Below are 22,111 nucleotides of genomic sequence, written 5' to 3'. Positions count from 1 at the left end.
AGATCACTTGGGCATGAAATGGTTCCAGAAACCAAAAGCCTGTTGTACATTATAGCAGTTCTCTGTGTTTTTGTGTAATGCCTAATGCCTTCTCTGTGTTTTTGTGCATAGATTTTAGGGCAAATCTAGCACAGTACAGTTAGCAAAGTTAGAAATCTTTTAGGAAATTTAAAAAACAGTAGCAAAAAAATTAGGTATAAAAACAGTAGCAAATAAAAAAAGAGTAGCAAATATAGCTAGGGAAATTTTGTTTAGGTATAAAAACAGTAGCAAATAAAAAAAACCAGTAGCAAATTAAAAAAACAGTAGCAAAAAATTAGGTATAAAAACAGTAGCAAATATAGCTAGGGCAATTTTGTTTAGGTATAAAAAACAGTAGCTACAATTTGTAAAAAGCATGAGCAACTGAAAAATCATCCTGAAATATAGCTAGGACAAACTTTAGTCTTTTTTTTTGTTTGTAACAGAAACTACAGTAGTAAATATTTCCTGAAGTAAATATTTTCAGTCATTACAAATATGATACTGCTTGGAGATGATACTGCTTGGAGATGATACTGCTTGGTGTATTTTCCATGTTGTGATGGAGGCCTTTTTTGCCTTGTCCACCCGAGAGGCCCTTGAGTTTGCCGGAATGTCGATTAACTTCCGTTCCGGCAAATTCGGGTACTCCATATGTCCTATTTTCAGCAAAGGTCATGCTGAAATTTTCCGTGAATTTTAGCATGACTTTGCTAAAAATAGGACATATGGGGTACTTGTGACTAATGCATGGGCCGGGGTATCTTAGTAGTTAATTAAGTAGGATCAAGTGCCCCGGCGTACTTGTGACTAATGCATGGCTTTTAGGGTGCCTCAGTGTCGATAAAAACTGAAATGATGAAAGCTTAGGCTTTTAGGGTGCCTCGGCGTCAAAAAACCCTCAATGATAAAAGCTTAGCTTTTAGGATGCCTCGGTGTCGACAAACCCTAAATGATGAGACCATGATCTTGTTCCTTGACAATAACCAACTTTTTGACCAAACTTTGTTCCTATTTAGAGAGAAACATGGCCAACAACGATAAGGCCGGGGGTTCGAGCGTCAAGCCATTCTGGATGTTGTCCCAGGAGATGGAGGAACAACCTCACTTGTATGAGGACGCCGCCTTCCCCACCGATCCTGAGACCACTAATGGTACCGCCGAGGATGACCCCACTGATGCCACCACTGATGGTGCCGCCGAGGATGCCACCACTGATGGTGCCGCCGAGGATGCCACCACTAATGATGGCGGCGCACGCACAGATGGCAGCCAACCGAAGAGGCAACGGAAGGACCGGCGCCCGACCGTGCTCCGCACCCTCAAGGAGGAAGTTACTGAAGTGGACTCCGACGGGAATCCAATGGCGCCCGAACGAATAGTCAAGGGGTACTCGCTTCAGCTCGGGTGCATTCTCCGGAGCACCGTCTCGATCAACACCGAGAACCTGAGGCATCCTGACCGAGGGAATTTGCGCAACCTCCTCTTCACGAAGCTGCACGAACGATACAAGTTCCCCGCTGAATTTGAAAACACAAGCCTCAAAGGGAATAAAGTAACAATGCTGCCCTCACGAAGATGAGCAAGGCCCTGTCTACTTGGAAAAGCAATGTGAAGAGAATGGTCGAGAAAGGTGAGAGTTATGAGAAGATCAAGGAGAAAAATCCTTCGATCACCGAAGATGACTACAACGACTTCAAGATCAATTGCTCGAGCACCGCAAACTCCGAATCAAGTAAGTGGGGGAAAGAAATGCGGGAGCTGAACTTAGGGGAACACACACTCGGTCCCGGCGGTTACAGAGTGGCGGAGCCTATATGGGACAAGGAGGAGGCGGACCGTGCCGAGCAAGGCCTACCGCCCCTCTTCGATAAATACGGTGACAAGCAGACCAGGGACTTTGTCAGGGCCCGGTACAAGAAGGACCCGAAAACAAAGGAGCTTACCACGGATCCGAAGACCAGGGCGCTTGAGCTTGTTCTGGTAAGGAATACACCCCCTCGTAATTAGCTCCATATGGTTGCATTCTAATTAATGAAGCCAAATTTCTAAATGGTTCACATTCCTTCCGCAGGCGACTGAAAGCAGTAGCGCGGGGTCGACTAAGAGCAACCCTTGGGACACCACTCTAAATAGGGCGTTGAATGTAATGAAGAACAAGGATAAGCTCAGTAAGCCGACGTCAGCTGGTCGTGTGGCCGGCAAAGGCTTGTCGACAAAATGGTCGTCATACTATGACAATGCTGGGCGAAAGGAGAAAAAGACCAGCTCGGAAAGCCAGGCGCGCGAGGTTCAAGAACTCAGGGCACAGGTGGCGCGGATTCCGGAGATTGTCCAAGAGCAAGTGCAACAACAACTCAGAGCGACGATCACCGCCATTGTGCCTACCTTGATCCAGGGGATTAGTGCGTGGATTGCGGGCGGCCAACAGGGGCCGCCCCCGATTCCTAGCTTCACGGCCAGCAACTCGCAGAACGCGATGGCGGGGCCATTGGTGTCTCCGGCGGTGCCGGCATTGGTGTCTCCGACGCTGGCACGGGAGCTTAATGCACCCAGGTGTACGTCGGCCGGCACCTCTACAGCAAGCGGCCCCTCCGTCAACTGCACGCCCGCCGTTGGCGGTGCCTCGACATTAGCCGAGCTCGACGCCATCATCACTGTAACTAATTAAGCCTCTCTCGGCCGAGGACTTCATCTCCTTGCCTTTGACTGGGCATCCCTAACGCCCTACATGTTTTCGCAGGGCGCCGCCGACGTTCCGTGCACTCTCCTGCACTTCGTGAACAACGAGTTGGTCGATGTCGCCAAGGGCAAAATCGTTCAACCGGGCAACCCCTTGTTCCATGGTACCCAGATGCCACCCAACTTGTTTAGGGTTCAACTGGTTCGGGTGCTGCCAGGCTGCGACGAGGTGTTACCTCCGATTCGACCAATGGGGGCCGACGATGATGACGTGATGAACCTCAGCGCCTGCCTGAGCTGGCCCCTGCTTTGGCCGAAGAGCCAGATTCGTTTGGGGGCGGGGGACACCACCCCAAAGACAACACCGCCAGTCGTGCCGGCGCCAAGTCGGCCCCATGGCAAGACCGCCGCAACGGTGCCGGACATCCCTATGCCACTGGATCCAAACATGCATATGGCACAGGATCAGAACGACGACAACGACGATACATTTGCCAACATCGATCAGTACTTTGCCGATCATGGGGATGGTGGCGACTTCATGGGGCCTCCTTCTCAAGAACCCAACCCAACAAAAGACGTGTGCGATCTAGCTGGTACCGCGGAGAAGCCAAGTTGCAACAGGCGTCGTCTGCTGTTCAGCTCTCAGGAGACGCCTCCAGCTGCCGACTTCACCGAGCCTCAGATAGGCGCGGTGCCAAATATGATCAGCCCCAACACACTCAAGAAGGCGGTCTGTGAGCAGAACTCGGTCCCATTACAGGAGATCAAGAAGAAGGCACGCAAAAGAAAGACTAACAAGGGTGCGGGCCAGCCGGCACCGAGTACGATCCGTGCTCAGGACGGGCCACCTTCAACTGCGGATATCTCGAGGAGGGTGCATGTGGCGGGTAGGCCGATGCTACCGAGAAATATGCTCGATGCTGCAACCGGTGCTATGCGGAGTCTGCATGACAGTGTGCTTTCTTTGGAGAAGCGGCGTCTCCGAGAGAAGGATGTGGCATACCCGGTTTTCACGGCCAAGGTGCCAGAGGGCAAGGGCTTTGTGGATAACTCCATCGGGGGTACGATCGTCCTGCGGTTTGATGACATCCACGCTATGTTGAACCTTCATCCGCTGCACTACACCTTCGTTCGGCTATTTTCGCTGAGTATGGAGATGCGGATCATTCGCGACAAGACCCCGGACATCGTGATAGTCGACCCCTTCTACATGCGTGCCAAGATCTTGGGCAGCGCTGGGGACCGGCAAGTCGCGAGTTCTTACCTCGAAGGCGTCATTCTGGCAAACCAAGATAAGGACAACTTCCTCGTGCCTTACTTTCCCGAGTAAGTCCTCCCCTCAACCGCCCCGTAACATATGAATTCTTAGATTTCGATCGTTTTTCTTTTAACATTCCGTGTTTTCTGCAGTGACACACATTGCACGCTCATCCTCCCAAGCCCCAAATATTCCATGGCCACGTATTTCGACCCGGACCGTCAGTTGAACATAGACTACACAAATGTCAAGAAGGTTCTTGATGATGTTCTCCCCGGCTACGTCAAATCTGGAGGCACCTTCACCAGGCCTATTCGTAAGTACGGCAAGCACGTGTTCTCCCACAACACGACGTTCTGCTGCATCAAGCAGCCGCCTGGCGGTCAGAAGGGTGCCTACTACGCCATCCATCACATGCGGGCGATCGTGCGGGACCATAATCACCTTCTCCTACCAAATAATCTCAAAGATTGGGCCGCAAGCTTGGGGGCAATCCAGGACGCGGACATCAGACAAGAATTCTTTCGCATCTAGTCGGAGTTTGCGGAAATCATCCATCAAGATGTCCTTCGTACCTCGGGGCAGTTCTACCTCAGAAATCAACCGTCCAACAGTGACATCGACACAATCCTACAAATCCAGGCTGACAACGCCCGTTGTTTCATGACTCCCACGATAGACGGCGGCTTCATCCACGCTCCGGTCCCTTGAGTCGAGTCGAAAGCAGTGATGTTGTGTCTAGTTCTGAAACATCGATTGGCTCATGTTGTAATTAAACTTTAATGAACTTGTAGTATGTCTCTTTGGTTTCGAGAGTCCTTCAACTTAGATGTAATCGATGCTATTAATGTCTTGCTTTTCTCTTCCGATCGTTCTGTTGCATACTTATATATTGCTTATGTATTGTCTGTGAATTGGTACTAACGTTTCGTTTGGCTACTGCATAGCGATGCCGTGGTATGTCGTGTACAAGGGTAAGGTTCCCGGAGTCTACGACGACTGGGAGGAGTGTCGGAGACAGGTTCACCGATTCAGCGGTAACAGTTACAAAGGGTACGCCACTAGGGCCGAGGCCGAATCTAGATACGCCCGCTATCTAGCGGGAGAGGGGAGGGAGCGTTGGAGGAACCGGATGAAGACGAGTTTCATCGTGATGATGCTCATCGTGATGACCGCAACTCTCTTCTATGTGATGGTAGTTTAGATGATCGATATCGACTTGTAATGTGAAGACAAACTCGCGGTCTCGAGACTTGTAATATAATGATTCATACTTATACATTTTGTTTGGTCTTTTCAATTCGCAGACTAATATGATGAATTGTATTCGGAGACTAAAATGATGAATTGTATTCAGAGACTAATCTTTTATTGTATTCGATGAATCTGTTGTTGATGTGTGCTGTCTATATTTTGTCCAATTATACATTTTGTAACCTGTGCAAAAAACAGAAAAATAAAAAATAAAAAAAACCTAATATTCATACTAATGGCGCATCACATCATAGTGCGCCATTAGTATGCCAAAGGATACTAATGGCGCATCACTAAACAGTGCGCCATTAGTATGCCGAAGTTACTAATGGCGCATCCATCTGTAGTGCGCCATTAGTATGCCAAAGCACCTGGGTATACATGGCCCCCTGGGAGGCATACTAATGGCGCACTGTTGTATATACTAATGGCGCATCTGGGGTGCGCCATTAGTATACCAGATACTAATGGCGCACCAGTGGTGCGCCATTAGTAAAATATACTAATGGCGTGCTACTAATGGCGCACCACTGATGCGCCATTAATGGCCAGATTAGGTGCGCCATTAGTAGGCCTTTTTCTAGTAGTGAATTGATCGTTTGATCTTTTAGCCGTGTGCGGTGCCCCCCTCCACCGTAGTCCACCTCGATAATACTGTAGGGGTGCTTAGGCGAAGCCCTGCGTCGGTAGAACATCATCATCGTCACCACGCCGTCGTGCTGACGAAACTCTCCCTCAACACTCGGCTGGATCGGAGTTCGAGGGATGTCATCGGGCTGAACGTGTGCTGAACTCGGAGGTACCGCGCGTTTGGTACTTGATCGGTCGGATCGTGAAGACATACGACTACATCAACCGCGTTGTGCTAACGCTTCCGCTTTCGGTCTACGAGGGTACGTAGACAACACTCTCCCCTCTTGTTGCTATGCATCACCATGATCTTGCGTGTGCGTACGAATTTTTTTGAAATTACAACGTTCACCAACAGCCCTGCCCCCCCCCCCCACCCACACACACACATCCTCGCCGATGGATCCGGAGCTGCCTTCGACAGAGTTCACCACCGCCATGCCCGAGAGAGAGAGAGAGAGAAAGGGAGGGAGGGAGGGAGGGGAGTGAATAAGGGAGTGCTCGGGTTCGTTCAGCCCAGTTGCTTTAGACGGAGCAGTTAATGGTAGTTAACGGCAAGTCATCACCGCTATCGGACCGCGAGGGATCATCCACGTCAAAATGTACTCAAAAAATGGCTCGGTGTTTTTTTTGCCACTGCCAGAATTTACGTTCGACGCAAAATGTCACAAATCATAAAGTGACAGTTTTCCGCAAATCCTGTCACGAATGTGATGGTTCTGTGCATTTAACTCCTACTTTTCAATATAAAGCTAATTTAGAAAGTTGTTTAATACAGGTTGTTTATTCATTGCTTAAATCAAACCAAGGACCATATATAGGTTTAAAGGGCGAAAATGAACTTCTTTCGGCACATCAAAACCTCATTTTCTTCTCAATAACAACACTTCTTCACTCATATCTTAGTGAAGTAGTTATTGTGGAAACAGAAAAATATAGTGTTTTGGTGTTTGTGTATAATATGCATATCTATAATTTCTATATTATTCTTCAGTTTTGCTAAAGCACATCTAGATGTGCTTTAAGTATTGCACATCTAAATCCTATGTCATTGATTTTATGCTAAGATTCGTGCAAGCATTTTCTTTTGTTTTTTCCTTTTCTTTATTCTTAATACTAAACTATTAAAACACCACAAGTAAAAGCTTACACGGTACATAGTCTGTTTCAATTTGAACTGTCAACATGTCATATATTTTAGAACAGAGGTTGTAGATTTCAGTAGACCTCGTCATAAAGCTTCAAAAACCTTAATTTGTTAAACGCAAGTAAAACCACAATTTTAAACCTTATCTATAGGAATTTGTTAAATCCGACGCAAGTTCAGGGAAGTGACAAGATAGATCCTCAAATCATGGTTTTCGAGGCTAGTATGCCAGCGGGAAGCTTTTGTATAGGAATTTGCAAGAAGCTGAACACACAAATGCTTTGTTTACAATATGGCCGAGCTGTTTTGTTAGTCCTCACTTGTAATTTCTGTTATTTCTCGTGTTCTTTGCACTACCATGATAGTTAATGAATAGATTAAAAAAATCTGGAAAAAAAGACCAAAATGAGAATCAGCTTGGCTTAAAATTGTTTGATGCGTCGTGTCGCTCCTCTTGATGCAAACGTACCTTTTTTTTGCGACTTTGATACAAAGGTGGTCAAAGTAAACTCGGACGAGGCTATCCTTTTGCTGTTCTTGTAGAAGAGATGTTTTGCCAATACAATAATTGTTGTATTGATGGGGTGCTGGTGCACGTATATATAAGTACCGGGTAGGTCTCAACCTCAACTATACACAACTAGGAGGTGGGCCACAACACGTAATACATGCAACACAAAATACAACTCAACACCCCCCCCCCCCCCGCGCGCAGTCGAAGCGTCGCCAGAGACACAAAGACTGGACCGAAACTCCTCGAAGACGGAAGTAGGCAATCCTTTAGTCATCACATCAGCAAACTGTTGCGACGTCGGCACGTGAAGAACCCGAACACGGCCAAGGGCAACCTGCTCACGCACGAAGTGAATATCAAGCTCAATATGCTTCGTACGGCGATCGTGCACCGGGTTGGCGGAAAGGTAGACCGCGCTGACGTTATCACAGTAGACAAGAGTAGCTTTATGAACATCACAAAGCAACTCCTGGAGCAGCTGACGGAGCCAAGAGCACTCAGCCACGGCATTAGCCACGGCGCGATACTCTGCCTCGGTGCTGGAGCGGGAGACCGTGGGCTGCCGCTTCGATGACCAAGAGATCAACGAGGGCCCAAGGTAGACGCAGTAGCCGGACGTGGAGCGTCGAGTGTCGGGGCAGCCAGCCCTGTCGGCATCCGAGTAGGCCACGAGGTCGGTGGGGGCGGAGGTCGTCAGGGTGAGTCCCAAGGACATGGTGCCACGTATATAACGGAGAATACGCTTCACCAAGGTCCAGTGGGAGTCACGCAGGGCGAGCATGTGGAGGCACACCTGCTGAACAGCGTACTGCAGGTCGGGTCGAGTCAGCGTCAGGTACTGTAAAGCACCAACAATGGAGCAATAAAACGCTCCATCGGACGCGAGAGACCCCTCCAGAGCAGAGACCTTCGCCTTCGTGTCAACGGGTGTGGGTGCCGGCTTGCAGTTAAGCATACCGGCACGCTCCAAGAGCTCGTGGGCGTACTTCTGCTGATGCAGAAAGAAGCCGTCAGTCCGGCGGACCACCTCGATGCCGAGGAAGTAGTGCAGGGGCCCCAAGTCCTTGAGGGCGAACTCATCACGAAGACGAGCAGTCAGCCGCTGAAGGAGATCGGGGGCGGACGCCGTGAGGATGATGTCGTCGAGGTAGAGCAGCAGATATGCAGTGTCAGCTTCCTGATGATACACGAATAGTGAGGCATCAGAGCGAGTGGACCGAAAGCCCAAAGACTGCAGGAAGGCTGCGATACGCTGGTACCAAGCCCGAGGCGCCTGCTTCAACCCGTAAAGAGAACGGGAGAGCAAGCACACAAAGTATGGGTGCTCGTCGTCGACGAAGCCAGTGGGCTGCTCACAGTACACCTGCTCGGCAAGGTGGCCGTTCAAGAAGGCGTTGGATACGTCCAACTGGTGCACAGGCCAGGTGCGCGAGACCGCCAACTGGAGCACGGCGCGGATCGTGCCCGGTTTAACAACCGGGGCGAAGGTGTCGGTGAAGTCCACGCCCGCGCGCTGCCGAAATCCTCGAACCACCCATCGAGCCTTGTAGCGCTCGAGAAAACCGTCCGGGCGAGTCTTGTGGCAAAACACCGACTTGCCAGAGATGATGTTGGCACGAGGGGGTCGCAGAACAAGCTGCCACATGCGGTTGCGCTGTAGGGCGTCGAACTCCTCCTGCATCGCAGCTAGCCATTGGGGATCCCGAAGGGCAGCGCGAGCGGAGGTGGGGACGGGTGATGGCGTCGACGTCGAGGCGGTGCACACATACTCGTCGGCGGAGTAGCGCGTGCTAGGCCGAAGCACTCCTGCTCGGGCACGGGTGGTCACACCAAGTGACGGGGCAGCAGGGCCGGTGGGGGCCGTGGCGGCGGGGGCACCCGGTGCGGCGATGGGGGCCGCGGAGGGGGCAGCGGCGGCAGCGGCGGAGGCCGTAGCGGCGGCGGAGGACGCAACGGCGGCGGCGGGGGGCGCGGCGACAGCAGCGCAGACCGATCCAGCGGCGGAAGAGGCGACGGGCGAGTTTGACGTCGAGCCCGTCGCAGGGGTGGCGGGCGGGGTGCCGGGCTCAACCTCGTATGAGGGAGATGGGGAACCATAGGCCCGATCGGACTCCACCTCGGTGGAGGGAGTCGCAAAGCCGGGTGGGGGCGGCAGAGGGCGCCGGGCCGGGGGGGCGCCTGGGGGTGCCGCCGCACATCGCTCCACGAAGGGGGCGCGGGGCCGGTGCCGAAGGGGCCGAAGCCGGAGGAACCTGGAAAAAAGGGAACACCGTCTCGACAAAGTACACGTGCCTCGAGGTGTACACACGATGAGTGACAGGATCATAGCACCGGTAACCTTTGGTGTTAGGAGGATAGCCAAGGAAGACGCATGGGACGGATCCTGGTGCGAGTTTGTGTGGCATGGTGGACGCGGTGCTAGGATAACAGAGACACCCGAAGATGCGGAGACCATCATAGGACGGTGGTGTGCCGAAGAGAAGGTGGTGAGGGGCGTAGTTCCCCCGAGGACGACACGGACGAATGTTAACAAAGAGAGTGGCGGTGGCGAGAGCATCCGGCCAAAACCGAGCGGGCACGTTAGAGTGAAAGATTAACGTGTGAACGCAGTCATTAAGAGTGCGGAGAATGCGCTCGGCGCGGCCGTTCTGCTGTGAAGTGTATGGACAAGTCAGACGAAAGATGGTGCCGTGAGAGGTGAGAAGCGTGCGGAGAGCGACGTTGTCAAACTCTTTTCCGTTATCTGACTGGAGTGCGAGTATGGGGCGACCGAACTAGGTGGTGACATAGGAATAAAAGGCGGTGAGTGTAGCTAAAGCATCGGATTTACGACGAAGGGGAAAAGTCCACACATAATGAGAATAATCATCTAAAATCACCAAGTAGTATAGATATCCCGTGTTACTCGCAACGGGAGATGTCCAAACATCACTATGGAGTAATTGAAACGGAAAAGTGGAAACTGAAGAAGATGCACTAAAGGGAAGACGAACGTGCCTGCCTAAGCGACAAGCCTCACAAGAGTGCTCGTCGAGCTTATTACATGAGAAAGAGAAACTCCTAAGAATTTGACGTAAAGCGGTGTGGTTGGGGTGACCCAAGCGAGCGTGCCAAAGGTCAACGCCGGCGGCAAGGGCGACGGGTGTGGAGGTGGAGGCGCCGGCGTGCACGGGGTAGAGCTCATCGGTGAAGGAAATATGCCCTAGAGACAATAATAAAGTATTATATATTTCCTTATATCATGATAAATGTTTATTATTCATGCTAGAATTGTATGAACCGGAAACATAATACATGTGTGAATACATAGACAAACAGAGTGTCACTAGTATGCCTCTACTTGACTAGCTCGTTAATCAAAGATGGTTATGTTTCCTAGCCATAGACATGAGTTGTCATTTGATTAATGGGATCACCTCATTAGGAGAATGACGTGATTGACTTGACCCATTCCGTTAGCTTAGCACCCGATCATTTAGTATGTTGCTATCGCTTTCTTCATGACTTATACATGTTCCTATGACTATGAGATTATGCAACTCCTGTTTACCGGAGGAACACTTTGTGTGCTACCAAACGTCACAACGTAAATGGGTGATTATAAAGGTGCTCTACAGGTGTCTCCAAAGGTACTTGTTGGGTTGGCGTATTTCGAGATTAGGATTTGTCACTCCGATTGTCGGAGAGGTATCTCTGGGCCCACTCGGTAATGCACATCACTATAAGCCTTGCAAGCATTGTGACTAATGAGTTAGTTGCGGGATGATGTATTACGGAACGAGTAAAGAGACTTGCCGGTAACGAGATTGAACTAGGTATCGAGATATCGACGATCGAATCTCGGGCAAGTAACATACCGATGACAAAGGGAACACCGTATGTTGTTATGCGGTCTGACCGATAAAGATCTTCGTAGAATATGTGGGAGCCAATATGGGCATCCAGGTCCCGCTATTGGTTATTGACCGGAGAGGTGTCTCGGTCATGTCTACATAGTTCTCGAACCCGAAGGGTCCGCACGCTTAACGTTACGATGATAGTTTTATTGAGTTTTGATGTAACGAAGGAGTTCGGAGTCCCGGATGAGATCGGGGACATGACGAGGAGTCTCGAAATGGCCGAGACGTAAAGATCGATATATTGGACGACTATATTCGGACTTCGGAAAGGTTCCGAGTGATTCGGGTATTTTTCGGAGTACCAGAGAGTTACGGGAATTCGTATTGGGCCTTAATGGGCCATACGGGAAAGGAGAGGAAGACCCAAAGGGTGGCCGCACCCCTCCCCAGGGGCTAGTCCGAATTGGACTAGGGAAGGGGGGCGCCCCCTTCCTTCTTTCTCCTTCGCCCTTCCCTTCTCCTACTCCCACAAGGAAAGGAGGAGTCCTACTCCCGGTGGGAGTAGGACTCCCCCCTTTGGCGCGCCTCTCCCCTTGGTCGGCTGCCTCCCCCATGCTCCTTTATATACGGAGGCAGGGGGCACCCCAGAGACACAACAATTGATACTTGAGATCTCTTAGCCGTGTGCGGTGCCCCCCTCCACCATATTACACCTCGATAATACCGTTGCGGAGCTTAGGCGAAGCCCTGCGTCGGTGGAACATCATCATCGTCACCACGCCGTCGTGCTGACGAAACTCTCCCTCAACACTCGGCTGGATCGGAGTTCGAGGGACGTCATCGAGCTGAACGTGTGTAGAACTCGGAGGTGCCGTGCGTTCGGTACTTGATCGGTCGGATCGTGAAGACGTACGACTACATCAACCGCTTTGTGATAACGCTTCCGCTGTCGGTCTACGAGGGTACGTGGACAACACTCTCCCCTCTCGTTGCTATGCATCACCATGATCTTGCGTGTCTGTAGGAAATTTTTTGAAATTACTACGTTCCCCAACAGTGGTGTCAGAGCCAGGTTTTATGCGTAGATGCTATGCACGAGTAGAACACAAGTGAGTTGTGGGTGATATAAGTCATACTGCTTACCAGCATGTCATACTTTGGCTCAGCGGTATTGTGAGATGAAGCGGCCCGGACCGACATTACGCGTACGCTTACGCGAGACTGGTTTCACCGTTCGGAGCACTCGTTGCTTAAAGGTGACTGGCGGGTGTCTGTCTCTCTCACTTTAAATGAACCGAGTGTGGCTACGCCCGGTCCTTGCGAAGGTTAAAACAGCACCAACTTGACAAACTATCGTTGTGGTTTCGATGCGTAGGTAAGAACAGTTCTTGCTAAGCCCGTAGCAGCCACGTAAAACAAGCAACAACAAAGTAGAGGACGTCTAACTTGTTTTTGCAGGGCATGTTGTGATGTGATATGGTCAAGACATGATGTGATATAATTTGTTGTATGAGATGATCATGTTTTGTAACCGAGTTATCGGCAACTGTCAGGAGCCATATGGTTGTCGCTTTATTATATGAAATGCAATCGCCATGTAATAGTTTTACTTTATCACTAAGCGGTAGCGATAGTCGTAAAAGCAATAAGTTGGCGAGACGACAACGATACTACGATGGAGATCAAGGTGTCGCGCCGGTGACAATGGTGATCATGACGGTGCGTTGGAGATGGAGATCACGAGCACGGTGCTTCGGAGATGGAGATCACAAGCACAAGATGATGATGGCCATATCATATCACTTATATTGATTGCATGTGATGTTAATCCTTTATGCATCTTATCTTGCTTTCTTTGACGGTAGCATTATAAGATGATCTCTCACTAAAATTTCAAGATAAAAGTGTTCTCCCTGAGTATGCACCGTTGCGAAGTTCTTCGTGCTGAGACACCACGTGATGATCGGGTGTGATAGGCTCTACGTTCAAATACAACGGGTGCAAAACAGTTGCACACACGGAATACTCAGGTTAAACTTGACGAGCCTAGCATATGCAGATATGGCCTCGGAACACGGAGACCGAAAGGTCGAGCGTGAATCATATAGTAGATATGATCAACATGGTGATGTTCACCATTGAAACTACTCCATCTCACGTGATGATCGGACATGGTTTAGTTGATATGGATCACGTGATCACTTAGAGGATTAGAGGGATGTCTATCTAAGTGGGAGTTCTTAAGTAATATGATTAATTGAACTTAAATTTATCATGAACTTAGTCCTGATAGTATTTTGCAAATTATGTTATAGATCAATAGCTCGCGTTGTTGCTTCCCTGTGTTTATTTTTGATATGTTCCTAGAGAAAAATTATGTTGAAAGATGTTAGTAGCAAAGATGAGGATTGGATCCGTGATCTGAGGATTATCCTCATTGCTGCACAGAAAAATTATGTCCTTGATGCACCGCTAGGTGACAGACCTATTGCAGGAGCAGATGCAGACGTTATGAACGTTTGGCTAGCTCAATATGATGACTACTTGATAGTTTAGTGCACCATGCTTAACGGCTTAGAATCGGGACTTCAAAGACGTTTTGAACGTCATGGACCATATAAGATGTTCCAGGAGTTGAAGTTAATATTTCAAGCAAATACCCGAGTTGAGAGATATGAAGTCTCCAACAAGTTCTATAGCTAAAAAGATGGAGGAGAATCGCTCAACTAGTGAGCATGTGCTCAGATTGTCTGGGTACTACAATCGCTTGAATCAAGTGGGAGTTAATCTTCCAGATAAAATAGTGATTGACAGAATTCTCTAGTCACCATCACCAAGTTAGTAGAACTTTGTGATGAACTATAGTATGCAAGGGATGACGAAAGTAATTCCCGAGCTCTTCGCGATGCTGAAATCGACGAAGGTAGAAATCACGAAAGAGCATCAAGTGTTGATGGTTAACATGACCACTAGTTTCAAGAAAAGGGCAAAGGGATAGAAGGGGAACTTCAAAAAGAACGGCAAGCAAGTTGCTACTCAAGTGAAGAAGCCCAAGTCTGTACCTAAGCCTGAGACTAAGTGCTTCTACTGCAAAGGGACTGGTCACTGGAAGCGGAACTACCCCAAGTATTTGGTGGATAAGAAGGATGGCAAAGTGAACAAAGGTATATTGGATATACATGTTATTGATGTGTACTTTACTAGTGTTTATAGCAACCCTTCGGTATTTTGATACTGGTTCAGTTGCTAAGAGTAGTAACTCGAAACGGGAGTTGCAGAATAAACAGAGACTAGTAAAAGGAGAGGTGACGATGTGTGTTGGAAGTAGTTCCAAGATTGATATGATCATCATCGCACACTCCCTATACTTTGGGATTAGTGTTGAAACTAAATAAGTGTTATTTGGTGTTTGCGTTGAGCATGAATATGATTTGATCATGTTTATTGCAATACGGTTATTCATAGAGAACAATTGTTGTTCTGTTTACATGAATAAAAACCTTCTATGGTCATACACACCAACGAAAATGGTTTGTTGGATCTCGATCGTAGTGATACACATATTCATAATAATGAAGCCAAAAGATGCAAAGTTAATAATGATAGTGCAACTTATTTGTGGCACTGCCGTTTAGGTCATATTGGTGTAAAGCGCATGAAGAAACTCCATACTGATGGGATTTTGGAATCACTTGATGCTTGCGAACCGTGCCTCATGGGCAAGATGACTGAAACGCCGTTCTCCAGAACTATGGAGAGAGCAACAGATTTGTTGGAAATCATACATACAGATGTATGTGGCCCGATGAATATTGAGGCTCGTAGCAGGTATCATTATTTTCTGACCTTCACAGATGATTTGAGCAGATATGGGTATATCTACTTGATGAAACATAAGTCTGAAATATTTGAAAAGTTCAAAGAATTTCAGATAGAAGTGGAAAATCATCGTGACAAGAAAATAAAGTTTCTATGATCTGATCATAGAGAAGAGTATTTGAGTTACGAGTTTGGCCTTCAGTTAAAACAATGTGAAATAGTTTCACTACTCACGCCACCTGGAACACCACGGTGTAATGGTGTGTCCGAACATCGTAACCGTACTTTATTAGATATGGTGCGATATATGATGTCTCTTACCGATCTACCACTATCGTTTTGGGGTTATGCATTAGAGACAGCTGCATTCACGTTAAATAGGCTACCATCTAAATCCGTTGAGACGACATCTTATGAACTGTGGTTTGGCAAGAAACCAAAGTTGTCGTTTCTTAAAGTTTGGGGTTGCGATGCTTATGTGAAAAAGTTTCATCTTGATAAGCTCAAACCCAAATCGGAGAAATGTGTCTTCATAGGATACCCAAAGGAGACTGTTGGGTACACCTTCTATCACAGATCCGAAGGCAAGACATTCGTTGCTAAGAATGGATCCTTTCTAGAGAAGGAGTTTCTCTCGAAAGAAGTGAGTGGGAGGAAAGTAGAACTTGATGAGGTAACTGTACCTCATCGCTTATTGGAAAGTAGTTCATCACAGAAATCTGTTCCTGTGACTCCTACACCAATTAGTGAGGAAGTTAATGATGATGATCATGTAACTTTAGATCAAGTTACTACCAAACCTCATAGGTAAACCAGAGTAAGATCCGCACCAGAGTGGTACGGTAATCCTGTTCTGGAGGTTATGTTACTAGACCATGACGAACCTACGAACTATGAAGAAGCGATGGTAAGCCCCGATTCCGCAAAATGGCTTGAGGCCATGAAATCTGAGATGAGATCCATGTATGAGAACAAAGTGTGGACTTTGGTTGACTTCCCGATGATCGGCAAGCAATTGAGAATAAATGGATCTTCAAGAGGAAGACGGACGTTGATAGTAGTGTTACTATCTACAAAGCTAGAATTGTCGCAAAAAGGTTTTCGACAAGTTCAAAGTGTTGACTACGATGAGAGTTTCTTACTCGTATCTATGCTTAAGTCTGTCCGAACCATGTTAGCAATTGCCGCATTTTATGAAATATGGCAAATGGATAAACAAAACTGCATTCCTTAATGGATTTATTAAAGAAGAGTTGTATATGATGCAACCAGGAGGTTTTGTCAATCCTAAAAGTGCTAACAAAATATGCAAGCTCCAGCGATCCATCTGTGGACTGGTGCAAGCATCTCGGAGTTGGAATATACGCTTTGATAAGTTGATCAAAGCATATAGTTTTATACAGACTTGCGATGAAGCCTGTATTTACAAGAAAGTGAGTGGGAGCACTACAGCATTTCTAATAAGTATATGTGAATGACATATTGTTGATCGGAAATAATGTAGAATTATTCTGCAAAGCATAAAGGAGTGTTTGAAAGGAGTTTTTCAAAGAAAGACCTCGGTGAAGCTGCTTACATATTGAGCATCAAGATCTATAGAGATAGATGAAGGCGCTTGATAAGTTTTTCAATGAGTACATACCTTAACAAGATTTTGAAGTAGTTCAAAATAGAACAGTCAAAGAAAGAGTTCCTGCCTATGTTACAAGGTGTGAAATTGAGTAAGACTCAAAGCCCAACCACGGCTGAAGATAGAAAGAGAATGAAAGCCATTCCCTATGCCTTGGCCATAGGTTCTATAAAGTATGCCATGCTGTGTACCAGATCTATTGTATACCCTACACTGATTTTGGCAAGGGAGTACAATAGTGATCTAGGAGTAGATCACTGGACAGCGGTCAAAATTATCCTTAGTGGAATAAGGATATTTTTCTCGATTATGGAAGTGACAAAAGGTTCGTCGTAAAGGGTTACGTCGATGCAAGTTTTGACACTAATCTAGATGACTCTAAGTCTCGGTCTAGATACATATTGAAAGTGGGAGCAATTAGCTAAAAGTAGCTCCGTGCAGAGCATTGTAAACATAGAAATTTGCAAAATACTTACGGATCTGAATGTGACAGACTCGTTGACTAAAATTAGCTCACAATCAAAACATGATCACACCTTAGTACTCTTTGGGTGTTAATCACATAGCAATGTGAACTAGATTATTGACTCTAGTAAACCCTTTGAGTGTTGGTCACATAGAGATGTGAACTATGGGTGTTAATCACATGGTGATGTGAATTATTGATGTTAAATCACATGGCGATGTGAACTAGATTATTGACTCTAGTGCAAGTGGGAGACTGAAGGAAATATGCCCTAGAGGCAGTAATAAAGTATTATATATTTCCTTATATCATGATAAATGTTTATTATTCATGCTAGAATTGTATTAACCGGAAACATAATACATGTGTGAATACATAGACAAACAGAGTGTCACTAGTATGCCTCTACTTGACTAGCTCGTTAATCAAAGATGGTTATGTTTCCTAGCCATAGACATGGGTTGTCATTTGATTAACGGGATCACCTCATTAGGAGAATGACGTGATTGACTTGACCCATTCCGTTAGCTTAGCACCCGATCGTTTAGTATGTTGCTATTGCTTTCTTCATGACTTATACATGTTCCTATGACTATGAGATTATGCAACTCCTGTTTACCGGAGGAACACTTTGTGTGCTACCAAACGTCACAACGTAAATGGGTGATTATAAAGGTGCTCTACAGGTGTCTCCAAAGGTACTTGTTGGGTTGGCTTATTTCGAGATTAGGATTTGTCACTCCGATTGTCAGAGAGGTATCTCTGGGCCCACTCGGTAATGCACATCACTATAAGCCTTGCAAGCATTGTGACTAATGAGTTAGTTGCGGGATGATGTATTACGGAACGAGTAAAGAGACTTGCCGGTAACGAGATTGAACTAGGTATCGAGATACCGACGATCGAATCTTGGGCAAGTAACATACCGATGACAAAGGGAACAACGTATGTTGTTATGCGGTCTGACCGATAGAGATCTTCGTAGAATATGTGGGAGCCAATATGGGCATCCAGGTCCCGCTATTGGTTATTGACCGGAGAGGTGTCTCGGTCATGTCTACATAGTTCTCGAACCCGAAGGGTCCGCACGCTTAACGTTACGATGACAGTTTTATTGAGTTTTGATGTACCGAAGGAGTTCGGAGTCCCGGATGAGATCGGGGACATGACGAGGAGTCTGGAAATGGCCGAGACATAAAGATCGATATATTGGACGACTATATTCGGACTTCGGAAAGGTTCCGAGTGATTCGGGTATTTTTCGGAGTACCGGAGAGTTACGGGAATTCGTATTGGGCGTTAATGGGCCATACGGGAAAGGAGAGGAAGACCCCAAAGGGTGGCCGCACCCCTCCCCATGGGCTAGTCCGAATTGGACTAGGGAAGGGGGGCGCCCCCTTCCTTCTTTCTCCTTCCCCCTTCCCTTCTCCTACTCCCACAAGGAAAGGAGGAGTCCTACTCCCGGTGGGAGTAGGACTCCCCCCTTTGGCGCGCCTCTCCCCTTGGCCGGCTGCCTCCCCCTTGCTCCTTTATATACGGAGGCAGGGGTGCACCCCGGAGACACAACAATTGATCCTTGAGATCTCTTAGCCGTGTGCGGTGCCCCCTCCACCATATTACACCTAGATAATACCGTTGCGGAGCTTAGGCGAAGCCCTGCGTCGGTGGAACATCATCATCGTCACCACGCCGTCGTGCTGACGAAACTCTCCCTCAACACTCGGCTGGATCGGAGTTCGAGGGACGTCATCGAGCTGAACGTGTAGAACTCGGAGGTGCCGTGCGTTCGGCACTTGATCGGTCGGATCGTGAAGACGTACGACTACATCAACCGCGTTGTGATAACGCTTCTGCTGTCGGTCTACGAGGGTACGTGGACAACACTCTCCCCTCTCGTTGCTATGCATCACCATGATCTTGCTTGTCCGTAGGAATTTTTTTGAAATTACTACGTTCCCCAACAATCGGGACTGTCACAACGATGAAGGACCATCCGGGTACGGGCGTCTTTCACAGAAAATCCAACACCGTCAAATTCAACAGTAAGTGGGTTCTCACGAGTAAGACGACGAACAGAAACTAGGTTCGTGACTAATTCAGGTGAAATAAGAACATTAGACATAGTGATGGATGTGTAAGTGGAGGGAAAACTAGTACGACCGATATGAGTAATAGGTAAGGAGTAGCCGTTGTCGACGGTGATACGACTGGGTGTGTGAACGGGAGTGGAGGAGGTTAGGTTACCGGGATGAGCTGCCATGTGTGCAGTAGCACCTGAGTCCATGTACCAGTCGCCTCCACCGACAGAGCTACTCGGCGACGGGGCGGAGTGCTGGGCGGCGAGGAGGGTAGGATCCCATGGCACAGGTATCGGCGGTGGCGGAAGGCCCCAGTAGGGCGGCGCCGAGGCGGACAGGCCAGAACCACCGAGAGGCAGTGGCACAAGCAGGGCGCCGTAGCAGGCGCCGGTCGACTGTTAAGGCGCGCCGATGAACCCCTGGGGGCCCGGGGGAAGAGCCTGCTGGTAGTTCGCCCCCCCCCCCCCCCCGGCGCGCGCCGACTGCTGCGAAAGGCGGCGACGGTGGCCGCCACGCCGGTTGCGTCGGCCCCCTCCTCCTTGCCCCCTCCTCCTTGCAGCAGCTGCTGGGGAGGCGCGGGTGGTGGCGACGGGTAACATCCGGCGGGTGCGAGAGGACACGGCTGGGTCGGCGCGGCTGGATAATCCATCGACGGGGCAGGCAGAGCATGGCCGTCAGCCATTGGCTGGGCCGGCTGCAAGTGGGTGAAGTGAGCCGGTGCGTCTGCGGACATGTAGCCGAAGAGAGATGACGTGGCAGGAGACATCGTAGTGGCGGCGACGACGGCTGGGGGAGGAGGCGCGACAGCGGCCAGGGAGGAGCGGCGGCGCGCGGTGGGGATGAGCGGCGGCGGCGGCACGGACCAGCGGCGGCGGCTAGAGGCGGCGGCGGCTGGGTGCGGCGGCGGCGAGAGGCGGCGGCGACTGGGTGCGGCGGCGGCGGCAAGGACCTGCAGCGGCGGCGGCGGCGGCAAGGACCTGCGGCGGCGGCGGCGAGGGCAGCGGAAAGCGGCGGCGGCGGCCAGATAGAACTGGCGGCGGCGGCGCGATGGAGGCGCGGCGGCGGCGGCGGCTGGGCTATGGTTAGGATCGACTTGCGATAGATACCATGTAAAAGAGATGTTTTGCCAATACAATAATTGTTGTATTGATGAGGTGCTGGTGCACGTATATATAAGTACAGGGTAGGCCTCAACCTTACCTATACACAACTAGAAGGTGGGTCACAACACGTAATACATGCAACACAGAATACAACTCAACAGTTCTATATGATTCGTAGCCGTCCGTGTTAATTAGCGTCGACGGTCAGATATTCACGTTTCTTTTCACGTTCAGGTTTAGGATTTCCTACTATCTGTACAACTTCCTTATATTATCGGGCTGACGGCAGGCAGGCCTATTGCTGGTTCAATTTGGCCATATGGGCGGACGAACAAACCTAACGAAACAAGATGGGAATAAGGTCGAGGAGGCGAACCAGAGCCGCATCAACTGATCCACCGTGCCGCCGCCGCCGCCGCACGGAGGACGTGTATAGTTTTCCGTGGTCGGTGATGTGGAGGGACTGGGCGGCGCTCCCCCGCGACGTACTGTGGCTCATCGTGAGCCTTCTCCCGCAGGCCGACATCCTCCGCGGCGCTGGGTGCGTGTGCGTCTCGTGGTGGCGGCTGGCCGTCGACGAGCCGCTGCTGTGGCGGCACATCGACCTTGCTGCCGACAAGAACAAGGACAAGCACAAGAACTCGGATACGGACATAGACTCGGACTCAGACACAGACTCAAACTCATACCCACCGGCAGGGTGGCAGGCGACGGCGTGTGCTGCCCTGCGGCGCAGCGCCGGCCATTGCGAGTCCTTCCGCGGCCCCGTCGACGACATTTTCCTGCTCTACTTGGCAGACAGGTAGGCACCCCACGCGGCCATCGATCAGTCGATCTACGATCTGGTCACACATGCATCTCCCTGATCAACGTCTCTTAATAACCACAGGGCGCCATTGTTGCGGAGCCTTCACGTGACGTGCCGGTACGACATGGGCCGCACCCGCATGGAAAACGAGATCTTCATCACGATGGTGGTGAAGAAGCTCCCTCTGCTGGAGCAGCTCGTGCTGTCCGACGGCCTGATCGAGCCAGCCTCGTTGGCCGCCATCGCTGACCACTGCCCACGCCTCCGGCTGCTCAACGCCGGCGGCTGTCACACCTGTGGCCGCATCAACAACACGTTAAGAGTGAGGCTGGAGAGCAGGATCAAGGATGTCCGGCTGCCAGGCCTTGCCGGCCGCTGCGGAGGAATCCGCTTGATGCGTCCTCGGACGAGACGTTTGCGCTGGTAGGAAGTATCCCTAAATTAAACAGGACTCCACTACAAATCTGACTATGACAAATTAGATGTTTTTGTGGCAATTTGTGTTTGCTGATGATGGCAAGTTTAATTGACAATCATGACAAATCCGGTTTGGTTATTTTTTTAGGAAATTGCTGTGTTCATAAACTATTTTTTTTTATCCCCACGAAAACTTAGATTTGCATAAAAGACATTCGGTTTGTCATGCTTAGAAATCTGACCTCATATTTTTAGCATTACCGGTTAAAAATATGTGCAAAGAATTGGGCCGACGACGTCCCAATGAAGGATGCGGCAGAGGATGAGCCGGCGCCACCCTCCTCACTGGTGCCAACCTTTTCGGTGCATTGCAGCATGACCATCGGTGAGGCCCGTGCCCACTACATGGACATGGTGCGGGAGGAGCAGTTTCGGGCGGTGC

Source organism: Aegilops tauschii, chromosome 7 (genome assembly GCF_002575655.3).
Source record: "Aegilops tauschii subsp. strangulata cultivar AL8/78 chromosome 7, Aet v6.0, whole genome shotgun sequence".
NCBI lineage: Eukaryota > Viridiplantae > Streptophyta > Magnoliopsida > Poales > Poaceae > Aegilops > Aegilops tauschii.
The sequence above is the reverse complement of the archived record's forward strand: the minus strand, read 5'-3'. Positions refer to the sequence as shown.